This window comes from Pituophis catenifer, unplaced genomic scaffold, assembly GCF_029215685.1.
Source record: "Pituophis catenifer annectens isolate HBS135680 unplaced genomic scaffold, rPitCat1.0.hap2 SCAF_3, whole genome shotgun sequence".
Classification (NCBI taxonomy): domain Eukaryota; kingdom Metazoa; phylum Chordata; class Lepidosauria; order Squamata; family Colubridae; genus Pituophis; species Pituophis catenifer.
Window position 1 is genome coordinate 4,323,569 of NW_027256883.1, and position 14,044 is coordinate 4,337,612.

Here is a 14,044-nt window from a genome sequence, read left to right on the forward strand (position 1 = left end):
AAGGAGGGAAGAAAGGAAAGAAGGAAAGAAAAAAGGAAGGAAGGAAGGAAAGAAGGAAGGAAAGAAAGAAAGAAAAAAGAAAGAAAGGGAGGGAGGAATGAATGAATGAAGGAGGGAAGGAAAAAGATGGAAGGAAGGAAAGAAAGAGAAAAAGAAAGGAAAAAAGGAAGGAAGGAAGGAAGGAAAAAGATGGAAGGAAAAAAAGAAGGAAGGAAGAAAGGAAGGAAAGAAGGAAAAAGATGGAAGTTAGGAAGGAAGGAAAAGAAAGAAAAAGAAGGAAGGAATGAAAAAAAGGAAGGAAAGGAAGGAAGGAAAAAGATTGAAGGAAGGAAGGAAAAGATTGAAGGAAGGAAGGAAAAAAGGTTAAAAAAGATGGAAGAAGGAAGGAAAAAAGGAAGGAAGGAAAAAGATGGAAGGAAAAGAAAAATATGAAAGAAAAAAAAGAAAGAGGGAAGGAAGGAAAGAAAAGGAAGGGAAGGATGGAAAGATTGAAGGAAATAAGGAAAAAAGGAAGGAAAGAAGGAAGGAAGGAAAAAGATGGAAGGAAGAAAAAGAAAAATGAATGAATGAAAGAAAAAGGAAGAAAGAAAAAGGAAGGAAGGAAGGAAGGAAGGAAGGAAGGAAGGAAGGAAGAAAGAAAGAAGAAAGAAAGAAAGAAAGAAAGAAGAAAGAAAGAAAGAAAGAAAGAAAGAAAGAAAGAAAGAAAGAAAAAGAAAGAAAGACATCTCCTGAATGAAACAGGCCTGGGGGCCATAACATTTTCAGAAATGTAGACATTTTGAAATAATACACAATCTTAATTCGGAAAGACCTTCGTGATTATGTAGCGGATGGTGGCCATGTTTTAAACATGACGTCCTCCTGAAAGGGGAAAATCAGGTTATCCGAAGGGCTGCAGTTTTATTCCTGCAATGCTGCAGAGGATATGGGGAGGGGCTCCTGAACAGACATGGAGCAAACGGCACAAAAGAACTATGAAAGCTGCAGGAAGGCTTGTCAGGTGGTTCGTCTAGATCAGCGGTCACCAACTGGTGGTCCGTGGACCACTGGTGGTCTGCGAGAAAATTTTGGTGGTCCGCAGAAAAATTATTTGCATTTTTTATATTGCACTAAATCAGAGGTCCTCAAACTACGGCCCCTGGGATGGATACGTGCAATGAACGCTTGTGTTGCTGCAGAGTCTCTCCCCCTTTGGGGTCTTTTTGTGTGGTTTGGAAGGGGGCAGAAATTCCGATTTGGGAATGGATTTCCAGAGGAAAAAAATTGCAGGCTACAGGAACCAGGAGCACCACTCAGGTGACCCTGAGGACACAGATAAACCTCCAAGTGGCCTCAATGACCTTGAAAAAGGATGCAAATGACCAGCTGTCTGCAAGGAGTATCAATCCTTCCATTCCCCACCATCCAGTCAGAGTTCAAGAAGCTTCTTGGAGGAGAAGCAAAACGTCTTCAAAGAAAAAACCAGTAATTCCAGTTGCCTCCTGAAAAAGCACCTTTGGGACAACCGTGCCCTGAATGACTGAGAATCGCTACAGACATTTAGCTATACAATTTGGGATGAACATCCTTGGAATGGTGTGGGAGTAAGAATGGATTTCCAGAGGGAAAAATTGCAGAACTACAGTGACCCTGAGGACACAGACGAACCTCCCAAGTGGCCTCAATGACTCTCTAAAAGGATGCAAATGGCCAGCTGTCTGCAAGGAATATCAATCCTTCCATTCCCCGCCATCCAGTCAGAGCTGAAGAAGCTTCTTGGATGAGAAGTAAAACCTCTTCAAAAGGAAAAAACAAAACAAAACAGAAAGTCCAGTAGCCTCTTTCTGAATGACTGAGAATCTCTGAGTTTGCACTTTTGCAATCACATCTAAACTTCCTTCATAATGTTCTTTGAGACCTGCTAAATTTATTCTATTGGAAAACACAGTCCCGTCTGAAGTTCAGGCATAATTTACTGCAAGCTACTGTTTCTAAACCTTTGATCATTTTCACAATTGGGTTTATGGTGCGTCTATACAAGAGGCATGAATTATTATGGCAATTCATACCTGACAGCCGCAGTTACCAATCTCCATTTTATCAATTAGATGTTCCATTTATGCTAATGCGAACGGTTGTGATTAATCCCAACGTAGTTTTGTTCAAACAAAACAGGAAAAACCTCAGTGAGATGCCTATAAATCAAGTTTCCTCTTTTGAAAGTGTTGGCGCGTGTGGAGGGGAAGGAAGTAGATCAAGGTTATGGCGGTGTTTCTTCAGACCTTCAGCGGTTATGGAGGACTCATCCACTTCCCTATTCGATACGGAAAGAATTTTACACAACAGCTAATATTGGTGAAAAATCTGAGCCACCATGAAAAAAAATATTTAGCACCAGGAACAGGCTGAGGCTACCAAGCAAAATAAGAATGGAATGGAATGGAATGGAATGGAATGGAATGGAATGGAATGGAATGGAATGGAATGGAATGGAATGGAATAAGAGTAGAGTAGAGTAGAGTAGAGTAGAGTAGAGTAGAGTAGAGTAGAGTAGAACGAGGAATAGAATAGAATAAAGAATAGAATAGAAATAGAAATAGAATAAGGAATAGAATTTTTTTTTTTTAATTTATATGCCGCCCTTCTCCGGAGACTCAGGGTGGCTTACAATGCGTTAAGCAATAGCCTTCATACTTTTGTATATTTATACAAAGTCAGCTTATTGCCCCCACAAACTGGGTCCTCATTTTACCTACCTTAGAAAGGATGGAAGGCTGAGTCAACCTTGAGCCTTGGAGAGATTTGAACCAGCAGTAAATTGCAGGCAGCTGTGTTAATAACAGGGTGCGTAGACCACTGTACTATCAAGGCTCTTGATAGTATAATAAAATAAAATGTAGAGTAGAGTAGAATAAAATGTAGAGTAGAATAGAATAAGGAATAGAATAGAATAAAGGATGGGATAGGATGGAATGGAATGGAATAGGAGTAGATAGAGTAGAGTAGAGTAGAATAGAATGAGGAATAGAATAAAGAATAGAATAGAATAGAATAGAATAGAATAGAATAGAATAGAATAGAATAGAATAGAATGTAGAGTAGAGCAGAATAAGGAATAGAATAGAATAAAGGATGGGATAGGATGGAATGGAATGGAATGGATTAGGAGTCGAGTCGAGTCGAGTAGAATGAGGAATAGAATAAAGAATAGAATGGAAATAGAAATAGAAATAATAATAGAAATAGAAATAGAATAAGGAATAGAATAAAATGTAGAGTAGAGTAGAGCAGAATAAGGAATAGAATAGAATGGAGGATGGGATAGGATAGGATGGGATGGAATAGTAGAGTAGAGTAGAGTAGAGTAGAATGAGGAATAGAATAGAATAAAGAATAGAATAGAACAGAAATAGAAATAGAAATAAATAGAAATAGAAATAGAAATAGAAATAGAATAAGGAATAGAATAAGGAATAGAATAAGGAATAGAATAAAATGTAGAGTAGAGTAGAATAAGGAATAGAATAGAATAGAGGATGGGATAGGATGGAATGGAATGGAATGGAATAGAATAGGAGTAGAGTAGAGTGGAGTAGAGTAGAATATTTTTATTAGCCATGTATGATTGGGCACACAAAGCATATATCTCCGATGCATAAGCTCGCAGTGTACATAAAACCAGCAAGTAATAAATCATGATCGCAGTCTTCGTAAAAATACAGGTAGCCCTTGACTTACAGAAGTTTATTTAGTGACCATACAAAGTTGCAACGGCGCTGAAAAAATGTGACTCTTATGACTATTTTTCACATTTAACGGCCTTTCTAGCATCCCCATGATGGTGTGATCAACACTTGGCAACTGCCTCATGCTTAGGACTGTTGCTGTGTCCCAAAGTCACATGATCTCCCTTTGCAACCTCTTGACAAGCAAAATCAGTGGGGAAGCTGGATTGACTTAATGACGGTGTTACGAATTTAACAACTGCAGCGGTTCACTTAACAATTGTGGCAAGAAAGGTCATAAAATAAGGTCACAAAATAGTTACTTGGAGATTTATCTGCAGTAGTAGTAGTACAAGTGGGTTTATCCACACCCATTTGCACTGCTCAGGTGAACCTGAGGATCCAGATAAGCTTCCAGGTGGCCTCAATGACTCTCTAAAAGGATGCAAATGACCAGCTGTCTGCAAGGAATATCAATTCTTCCATTCCCCACTGTTAAGGATATTTTTGGCTCATAACCGATGTTGTGGGTTATTGAGCAGAGTACCCTTTGAGTAAACTCATGAAAAGTGACTGGGAGTGGTTGTGAACAATCACAGTCAACATACAAACACACTGAGTTGTTGTAGTCTTTTACTTTTAGAAGAAGTAAAGCAAAGTCCAAAAACAATCCAAGTCATACACAGATAAGACGAGAGTTAAAAGATCAATCCAGGGATATTTCAAGTACAAAGTCTTCTTACCAGTTGTAGTCATACACAATAAAACAGTTCTTCTTGAGTTTCAAAACAGGAACAAGTTCAATATGAAAACAAGGTAGTCCAGTTGCCTCCTGAAAAAGCACCTTTGGGACAACCATGACCTGGATGACCGAGAATCTCCATAGACTTTTAGCTATACAATTTGGGATGAACACTCTTGGAATGGCCTGGGAGTAGGAATGGATTTCTAGAGGAAAAAAAATTGCAGACTACAGGAACCATTTGCACCACTCAAGTGATCCTGATTACACAGATAAACCTCCAAGTGGCCTCAATGACTCTCTAAAAGGATGCAAATGACCAACTGTGTCTGCAAGAAGTATAAATCCTTCCATTCCCCACCATTCAGTCAGAGCTGAAGAAGCTTCTTGGATGAGAAAGGAAACGTCTTCAAGGAAAAACGAAGAAAGTCCTGTTGCCTTTTGAAAAAAACACACCTTTGGGACACAGAGTGAACTGCGGCTGTCCTAAGCTCACTTTGTCGTTTGTAAATCTCGGGCTGTCTTAAAAGCTGTCCACATGAAGTTTTTAACAACTCCTCATTAAATCTCTGGCGTCTTTTCAGCAGTGCCAAGCAGGTTCAAGCTTTGGAAGAGAAAGATAATCTAAGAACTGGTTTTGCTTGGAGCTAAACTCGTGGGCTGGGCAGATATCCGCTGAACTAGCATTGTAGTTTCATTTTTAAAATTTTTATTATTTACTAGCTGGACGCCCGTGCGGAACTATGTGATCGGCTGTGATAAATTGACACTTAAAGCCTGAAACTTAATGTAGAATGTGTAACTCTGTAGCATCAGAGCGTGTTAATATAAGGCAACTGGCAGTTGGAACAGAGGGGGAGTAGAATGTCCCAGCCTGCAGGCCGGATGAGTCACGTGCTGGCCATGCCCACGACTGGTTTAGCGAAGGGGTAGCATCAGAACGTGTTAATATAAGGCAACTGGCAGTTGGAACAGAGTTCTTTTCAGGTGGGGAGGGGGAGTAGAATATCTAGCTCCTTAGCATCAGAGTGCATGAATATAATACTGTATATGAAATACTAATGATCTGATGGTCATTTTGAAAAATTCTTTCTTAGTGAACACCTAGAAGTCAAGAAGAACATACGTGCCAAATTTCAATTTTGTAGGCTTTACGGTTCTGGAGATTTTGTAATGATGCGTGAGTGGTATTTCGCTTTTATATAGAGGGATACCAGATGTCAGTGAAATCAATTTTTTTTCCTTTTCTTTTTTTCTCTTCCTCTGTTGTATGTTTCAGGGAGGAAGTAATTTCAGGTTTACCTTTTTTTTTTAATCTACCTTATTTTTTTTAATCGAACAAAATTTGCAGAACAATTTGCAGAACAAACAGACAACCGTTCATTGTCTCAAAGTGACAGGCATTGATGCCTCCTGCTGGACCTGTGTCAAAATTACAAGTTTACCTTCTTTTTAAAAAAAAAAAGTATGGAGAGAACCAATCATTTATAATTGCAATTTTTTATATAAAAAAAAAAGCATCTGAAAGCCTAATGGTATCTAGTGGTGAAAGCATCAGGCTAGAAATCAGGAGAGAGTGAGTTGTAGTCCTGCCTTGGGCATGAAAGCCGGCTGGGTGACTTTGGGCCAATCACCAGGAGACAGTGAGTTCTAGTCCTGCTTTAGTCATGAAAGCTGGCTGGGTGACGTTGGGCCAATGACCAAGTGACTGTGAGTTCTAGTTCCACCTTAGGCATGAAAGCTGGTTAGGTGGCTCGGTCAGTCATCAGGAGATGGTGAGTTCTAGTTCCACCTTAAGCAGGAAAGCTGGCTGGGTGACGTTGGGCCAGTGACCAAGTGACTGTGAGTTCTAGTCCCACCTTAGGCATGAAAGCTGGTTAGGTGGCTCGGTCAGTCATCAGGAGATGGTGAGTTCTAGTTCCACCTTAAGCAGGAAAGCTGGCTGGGTGACGTTGGGCCAGTGACCAAGTGACTGTGAGTTCTAGTCCCACCTTAGGCATGAAAGCTGGTTAGGTGGCTTGGTCAGTCATCAGGAGATGGTGAGTTCTAGTTCCACCTTAAGCAGGAAAACTGGCTGGGTGACGTTGGGCCAATGACCAAGTGACTGTGAGTTCTAGTTCCACCTTAGGCATGAAAGCTGGTTAGGTGGCTTGGTCAGTCATCAGGAGATGGTGAGTTCTAGTCCTGCTTTAGTCATGAAAGCTGGCTGTGTGACTGGGCCAATGACCAAGTGACTGTGAGTTCTAGTCCCACGTTAGGCATGAAAGCTGGTTAGGTGGCTTGGTCAGTCATCAGGAGATGGTGAGTTCTAGTCCCACCTTAAGCAGGAAAGCTGGCTGGGTGACTTTTGGCCAGTCACCAGGAGAATGTGAGTTCTAGTCCTACCTCAGTCATGAAAGCTGGCTGGATGACTTTTGGCCAATCGCGAGGTGACTATGAGTTCTAGTCCCACGTTAGGCATGAAAGTTGACTGTATGAGTTTGGGTTGATCACTAGGAGACGGTGAGTTCTAGTCCCACCTTCAGCATGAAAACTGGCTGGGTGATCTTGGGCCAGTGACGTTCTCTCAGCCGAAAGCTGCTGTGGGGGGGGGGGGGGGAAACAGGAGGAGGAAGGTGTGTTTGTATACGTTCGTCGCCTTGAGTTCTTTGTAAAATAAAGGCGGTTGCAAATAAATACATAAATAAGCTCCGTTTAATGCTTAGCATGTTGGCGGTTAATTCAGATCTGCAACCTGTCATTCGTTCGGGTTTAAAGCGGGCACAATGAACTGATAAAACATTATTGCCGTTGGATGTTCCTCCTTGTAGCAGGGTTAATTGGAAGCAAAGACATTAAATTGCAATTAAGAAGGAAGTGTCTAGCCTTCACGTCTGAATGGTGTCCGATGCTTTTCCGACTTTTGAAAAGTTTTTGTATTCCATCTTTTTCATCTCTGAGAAAAAAAAAAAATAGTAGAAGCTTATAGTCTTTGCAAGAGAAAGCAAACAACATTTAAATTTAATCCTTGGTTAAAAGGAGGTTGGGTGCATAAATCCGATTCTTCTTTTTTCTTTAAAAAAAATGGATGCATATAGAGAAAGTGAATTTAGGTTGTCTGCAACTTACAACCGGCCACTTAGTGTCCGTTTGAAATTTCAGTGGACCTCCCCAGTGCTACTTAATGGCCTTGGAGATCTTCTAGCCCAAGCTTACTTTACCTTCTGGTGCTTTGGAAAATAGGTTGACCGCATCTTCTCTGGGACATTACATTGAGGAAAAGCCATCCTTGAGAACCTTCTCCAATTATCTTCTCCAATTTGGACAATTTGATTTCTTCTCACGGACATCTTGGCTCAATTCCCAGTGTTCTGCACATGTTGGTTGAGAATGCTGGAGACGTATCTTTCTCCTCCCTCCCTCCCTTCCTTCTTCTCAGTCCCATCTTGTCCTTCCATCTATCCTCCCATCTCATTCCCAGCTCCTTCCTTCCTTCCTTCCTTCCTTCCTTCCTTCCTTCCTTCCTTCCTTCCTCCCTCCCTCCCTCCCTCCCTCCCTCCACTTACCTTTCCTTCTTCCTTCCTCCCTCCCTCTTCCCTCCCCTCCCCTTCCTTCTTCTCCTTCCTTCCTTCCTCCTTTCTCCCTCCCATCCTTCCCCTTCCTTCTTCTCCTTCCTTCTTTCCTCCCTCCCTCCCCTCCTCTCCTCTTCCTCCCTCCCTCCCTCCTTCCCTTCCCCTTCCTTCCTCCCTCCCTCCCTCTTCCCTCCCCTCCCCTCCCTCCCACTCTTCTCCTTCCTTCCTTCCTCCCTCCCCTCCTCTCCTCTTCCTTCCTCTCTCCCTCCCTCCTTCCCTTCCCCTTCCTTCCTCCCTCCCTCCCTTCTCCTTCCTTCTTTTCCTTCCTTCCTTCCTCCCTCCCTCTTCCCTCCCCTCCCCTTCCTTCTTCTCATTCTCCCTCCCCTCCCCTTCTTTCTTTTCATTCTCCTTTGTTCCTCCATCCCTCCCTCCCTCCCTCTGAAAATCTGTGATATTGCTTTCCACTGTCAACAGATCCCTTCACCATTCAACATTTCCTTCCTCCATTTCTGCTCCTTGAATACCCGATGCGTTTCCTAGCTGTAAATACACAGGAAGTAGCCTTGAACCAGGTCAAGGCAGTGCTTGTCTCGCTTGGCTGTTGCTTATTCTACTTCACTGTTGCTCGAAAAAAAAACCCTCCAGCAGAGATGTAATAAATCATCAGCTGTTCAGCCCTTTGAGAGAGGGAAAAAAACAACAAAAACCAGAGCTGGGAATTGAATTGCAGTGTCTCCTGCACTTTTCTTTACACGTTTGATAGCCATTTAATTATAAAAAGTTGTGCCAGGCGGACAGGTTCTCGTGCATTATGTTTAACTGTTGAGTTGGGTGAAAGATAACGTATTTTTTACGTACTGCTTTTCCAACAGAGAAAAGATTCTCGGTGTAATTCTTGTTAAGAGTAAAATGCTGTCTTTGCCCTTCGATGAGTGGTCAAAGGTTTGGCACAGGGCAATATGATACATGCAGTACAATGCACTGACACCCGTGGAGATCTGTACATTGGGGAAACAAAACAACCACTTCACAAACAAATGGCATGACATAGGAGAACAAATTCATCAGGACTAGATTCAGCAGCTGGTCTGCATTTAAAAGACAAAAGCCACTCTTTTGAAGACAGCAAAGTCCACATTTTGGACAGAGAGGATGGCTGGCTTGAAAGAGGGACCAAAGAGCCTTGGTAGTACAGTGGTTTAATGCACCCTGTTATTAACACAGGTGCCTGCAATTTCTGCAGGTTCGAATCTTACCAGGCTCAAGCTTGACTCAGCCTTCCATCCTTTCTAAGGTAGGTTAAATGAGGACCCAGTTTGTGGGGGCAATAAGCTGACTTTGTATAAATATACAAAAGTATGAAGGCTATTGCTTATTGCTTATTGCTTAATGCACTGTAAGCCGCCCTGAGTCTCCGGAGAAGGGTGGCATATAAATCAAATTAAAAAAAAAAAAAAAGAGGCCATCTATGTCAAAACTGAACAGCTTCCTCTCAACAGAGGGGGAGGGATACAACACCACCTATCTCCAGTCTACAACACAGTCCTTTCAACAGTTCCAAGGAGCCTCCACAACCATTTGCACTACCCAGGTGACCCTGAGGACACAGATAAACCTCCAAGTGGCCTCAACGACTCTCTAAAAAGGATGCAAATGACCAGCTGTCTGCAAGGAGTATCAATCCTTCCATTCCCCACCATCCAGTCAGAGCTGAAGAAGCTTCTTGGATGAGAAGCGAAACATCTTCAAAGCAAAACAAGAAAGTCCAGTTGCCTCTTGGAAGAAAAAAAAAAAACACCTTTCGGACAACCATGACCTGGATGACAGAGAATCTCCATAGACACCAAAGGTTTGGTTAAAGATCCTCCTTATCACCACACAATGAGTGGTTCTCTACTTACGAGCCCCAGATTTTTGCCTCTAAGCGAGAGAGTTGTTCAGTGAGTTTTGCCTTATTTTAATGACCTTTGTTCAGTGAATCAGTGCAGTTGTTAAGTTAGTAACTGTTGTGGCCCTTACGCCGCCTGTGCAGCTAGTAGCTGATTCCGACAGCGAGGAGGCTGGTATGGTGCTGCACCAGCAGCCTGTGCAGCTGGCACTCGAGTCGAACAATGAGGAGGCTGGAGAAGCTGTGGTGCCAGAGGCGGGGATTCAGCCAGGGCCTTCAGAACCTCCAGAAGTTCCCTTAAGTGAAGAGGAATAAGCGGAAGAGCCTCTTCTCGATGCATGGGCACGCAGAACTGCCAAAAGGCAGGAGGGGCTCCTCACGAGGAGGTTTCCTCAAGAGTAAGGGGCTAATTGGCCACTCCCTTAGCCTATTTAAGGAGGAACACCGACTGAAGCAATTTGCAGGGAACAACTTTGTTCACATACCTTCGTGTCTTGTCTTGCTTATCTTATCAGCTTCCTGCAAATCGTTTCTGGGCATTCTGCCAACCATAGTAAGTTTTCAGTTATTTTTCTTTGACTTCTTGGCGGCTGTTAATGCAATTAATTAACAGCCGTTGTTGTAAAAGACTGGTTTATTCAGTAAATTAAGGTTTGAATGGACTTTGTGTGTGCTGCGTTCTTTGGGGTCCGTAGCTGGGGCAGAACAGTAACATGGTTGTTAAACGAATATGTCTTCCCCGTTGACATTGCTCAATAGAAAGTCACAAAGGGGGATCGTGTGACCCCGGGACAACTGTCATAAGTATGAGTCAGTTTCCAAGCATCCTAATTTTGATCATGGGACTATAGGGATGCAACAGCAGACTTAAGTCTGGAAAAAAAGTTCGTTAAGTCCTTTTTTTTTTTTCCAGTAACTTCAGACGGTCACTAAATGAATGATTGTAAGTCAAGGACCACCTAGACCTGCCAGTGAGATACTGATAGACAGGCAAGAGGATTCATTAACATCCTTCTCCGTTTTGCGTAGCAATTGTGATGGAGAAACCTGGAAGATTGCCTGCAGGTCCTTATTATTATTATTATTATTATTATTATTATTATTATTATTATTATTATTATTATTATTATTATTCATTATTTTGATCACTGCTTGTCCCTTTTATTGTCCCTGCTTGTCCCTATTAATATAGGAACAAAAAAAAAATTGTTCCTATATTTGGAAGAGTGGTGAACTTTTTCGGAAAGTTATTCGAAGTCATCCGAAGGCAATTGGAAACGTACAATAAATGGAATTTGCCCGCAGTTATAGTTGCGGCGATGAGGTTCCTCCTTTAAATTGTGCTTGGCGTTCCCGTGTTTTTTTCCAAATGTCTTTTTTTAAAAACATCCAACAGCGTTCGGCCTCTTCATTAATTCAAGCCCTCAATCATGTTCAGAAAACAGGATTTTTAAAAAACACACACACAAAAAAAAGAACCCAAAAATATACATGCCCAAGAATAACAGATCGAGCCCAGCAAGTCCTCGGTTCGTTTGAGGTTCCTTGTTTTCCTTTAAATATTTAGCAAATATGTTTCTTGGTTTAGTGGAGGAATCCATCACCGAATTCTCGCTCTCTTGTGTACGGAGGCTGCACCGCTGGGCGGCGAGATGAATAAGAGATGAGGACAATATTTGAAACGGCACAAAGTTCAGGTGACATTACGAGCGCAACGTTCTTGCTTCCTCGTCGTTGGTTTTTGCTGACTCCCCCCTTCCAAACTGTCCTGGCTTAATAAAGGCAGTCCTTGACATATGACCAAAGTTGAGCTCCAGATTTCTGTTGCTAAGGGAGATGGTGGTTACGTGAGTTTTATGACCGTTTTTGCCACATTTGCTAAGGAAATGTCTGCAAGAAGACAACCAAGGTCAGAGAGCATCAAGGACGCCACATAATCTCCTCCTCCTCCTTCTCTCCTCCTTTTCCTCCTCCTCTTCTGCCTCCTTCTCTCTTCCTCCTCTTCCTCCTCCTTCTCTCCTCTTCTTCTCCTTTTCCTCTTCCTCCTTTCCTCCTCCCCCTCCTCTTCTCCTTCTGCTCCTCATCCTCCGCCTCCTTCTCTCCTCTTTCTCCTCCTCCTCCTTCTTTCTTCCTCCTCCTCTTCCTCCTCCTTCTCTCCTCCTCTTCTCCTCCTCCTCTTCTCCTCCTCCTTTTCCTCTTCCTCCTTTCCTCCTCCCCCTCCTCTTCTCCTTCTCCTCCTCATCCTCCCCCTCCTTCTCTCCTCTTTCTCCTCCTCCTCCTTCTTTCTTCTTCCTCTTCTTCCTCCTCCTTCTCTCCTCCTCCTTCTCCTCCTCCTCTTCTCCTCCTCCTTTTTCTCTTCCTCCTTTCCTCCTCCCCCTCCTCTTCTCCTTCTCCTCCTCATCCTCCACCTCCTTCTCTCCTCTTTCTCCTCCTCCTCCTTCTTTCTTCCTCCTCTTCTTCCTCCTCCTTCTCTCCTCTTCTTCTCCTCCTCCTCTTCTCCTCCTCCTTTTTCTCTTCCTCCTTTCCTCCTCCCCCTCTTCTCCTTCTCCTCCTCATCCTCCACCTCCTTCTCTCCTCTTTCTCCTCCTCCTCCTTCTTTCTTCCTCCTCCTCCTCCTCCTCCTTCTCTCCTCCTCTTCTCCTTCTCTCCTCCTCCTCCTCCTTTTCCTCTTCCTCCTTTCCTCCTCCCCCTCCTCTTCTCCTTCTCTTCCTCCCCCTCCCCTCCGCCTCCTTCTCTTTCTCCTCCTCCTCCTCTTCCTCCTCTGCCTCCTTCTCCTCCTCCCTTCAAACCCCACACCCTTCTAATAATGATGATTTTACCACCTTGGGTCATGAAATGTCTGCAAGAAAACAACCAATCTCAGAGATGACCAAGGACCCTACAGTCCTCCCCCCTCCTCCTCCTCTTTTCTCAACAATATTTGAGGGGCTACCACAGATGGGAAGGGGTCAAGCTATTCTCCAAAGCACCTGAAGGCCAGACAAGGAATAATGGATGGAAACTGAACAAGGAGAGATTCAACCTGGAAATGAGGAGGAACTTTATGACAGTGAGAACAATCAACCAATGGAACAGAAGTTGCCTTCAGAAGTTGTGGGAGCTTCAGCACTGGAGGTTTTCGAGAAGAGATTGGATTGCCATCTTTCAGAAATGGTGTAGGATCTCCTGCTTGGGCGGAGGGTTGGACTAGATGACCTACAAGGTCCTCATTTGGCATTGAAACATCTGCACAAAAAGAACCAAGCTCAGAGAGCACCATGGAACCAACAATCCTCCTCCTCCTCCTCTCCTCCACAAACCTCACTCACCTTTGGCACTGATGATGGTACCTAGTTTAGTAATGAAACATCTTCACAGAAACAACCAAACTCGCATAGTACCAAGGACCTCACAGTCGTCCTCCTCATCCTCCTTGCAAACCCCACTCCATTTTAGCATTCATGATGTTCCCTATTCGGATCACAAAATGTCTTCAAGAAAACAGCCAAGCTCAGAGAGCCGCAAGGAGTCCCCAGTTCAACCCTGAGGTAGGAAGACTCTTCTGTTGGTCGAACATACCCATCTCTGTGTACGTGTGAATGGACTCTGCTCAAGAAGCTAGGCCTCCCATCTTCTCCTCATGAGAACTTTCCCCTCCGTCCCCCACGTAACACGTTTCTATAACGTGGGGAGGAATCTCCTCTGCCTTGAAGTCACAAGTGGTGATTTCACCCCTTTAATCAGAGTCGGAGTGGGTGGGAGAACAGGTGTTCCCGAAGGACCCATTTTCCTTGACAGCAGTGTGTTTGTGGAGTGGTGACTCACTGGAGCAGCCTACACAATTGTGAAGTCAAGTAAGGAAGGGATTAATGAAGAGGGAGCTTAATTACAACGAGATCTAGGTCACCTCTCACAGATCTCCACCCCAGCTCCCTCCTTCTCTGATCCCATGTAGTGTTGGGTAGTCTTGCTCATTGCAGAGAGAGAGAGGAGAAGTTTCCCTGAGTAGCTTTGGAAGTCCTCTTTAGGTCCTTCTCTGCCACCTTCTGGTGCCCTAAGTCATCTACTTTCAGTTGTCTGGGAACTGAAGGACAGAATAACAGAGTTGGAAAAGTCCATGGAGGTCTTCTACTCCAACCCTCTGCTCAAGCAGAAGACATTGCAGACAAGTGGCTGTCTA

The 14,044-nt window shown here is 43.5% G+C and overlaps 1 protein-coding gene across 5 annotated transcripts in view; it reads left to right on the forward strand.

Annotated features, from left to right (window-relative positions):
• Nucleotides 1-14,044, forward strand: part of TSNARE1 (t-SNARE domain containing 1) — a 296,160-nt gene that overhangs the window by 18,101 nt on the left and 264,015 nt on the right. The window contains exon 1 of one of the 5 annotated variants that reach the window (XM_070941968.1): nucleotides 10,886-10,950. The exons of 3 other annotated variants lie outside the window; for them this stretch is intronic. The gene's annotated coding sequence lies outside the window, so the exon portion shown is untranslated. Of the gene's footprint in view, nucleotides 1-10,885; nucleotides 10,951-11,506; nucleotides 11,583-14,044 lie in introns of those variants that run through there. One more of the 5 variants, XM_070941967.1, reaches the window with a different exon arrangement.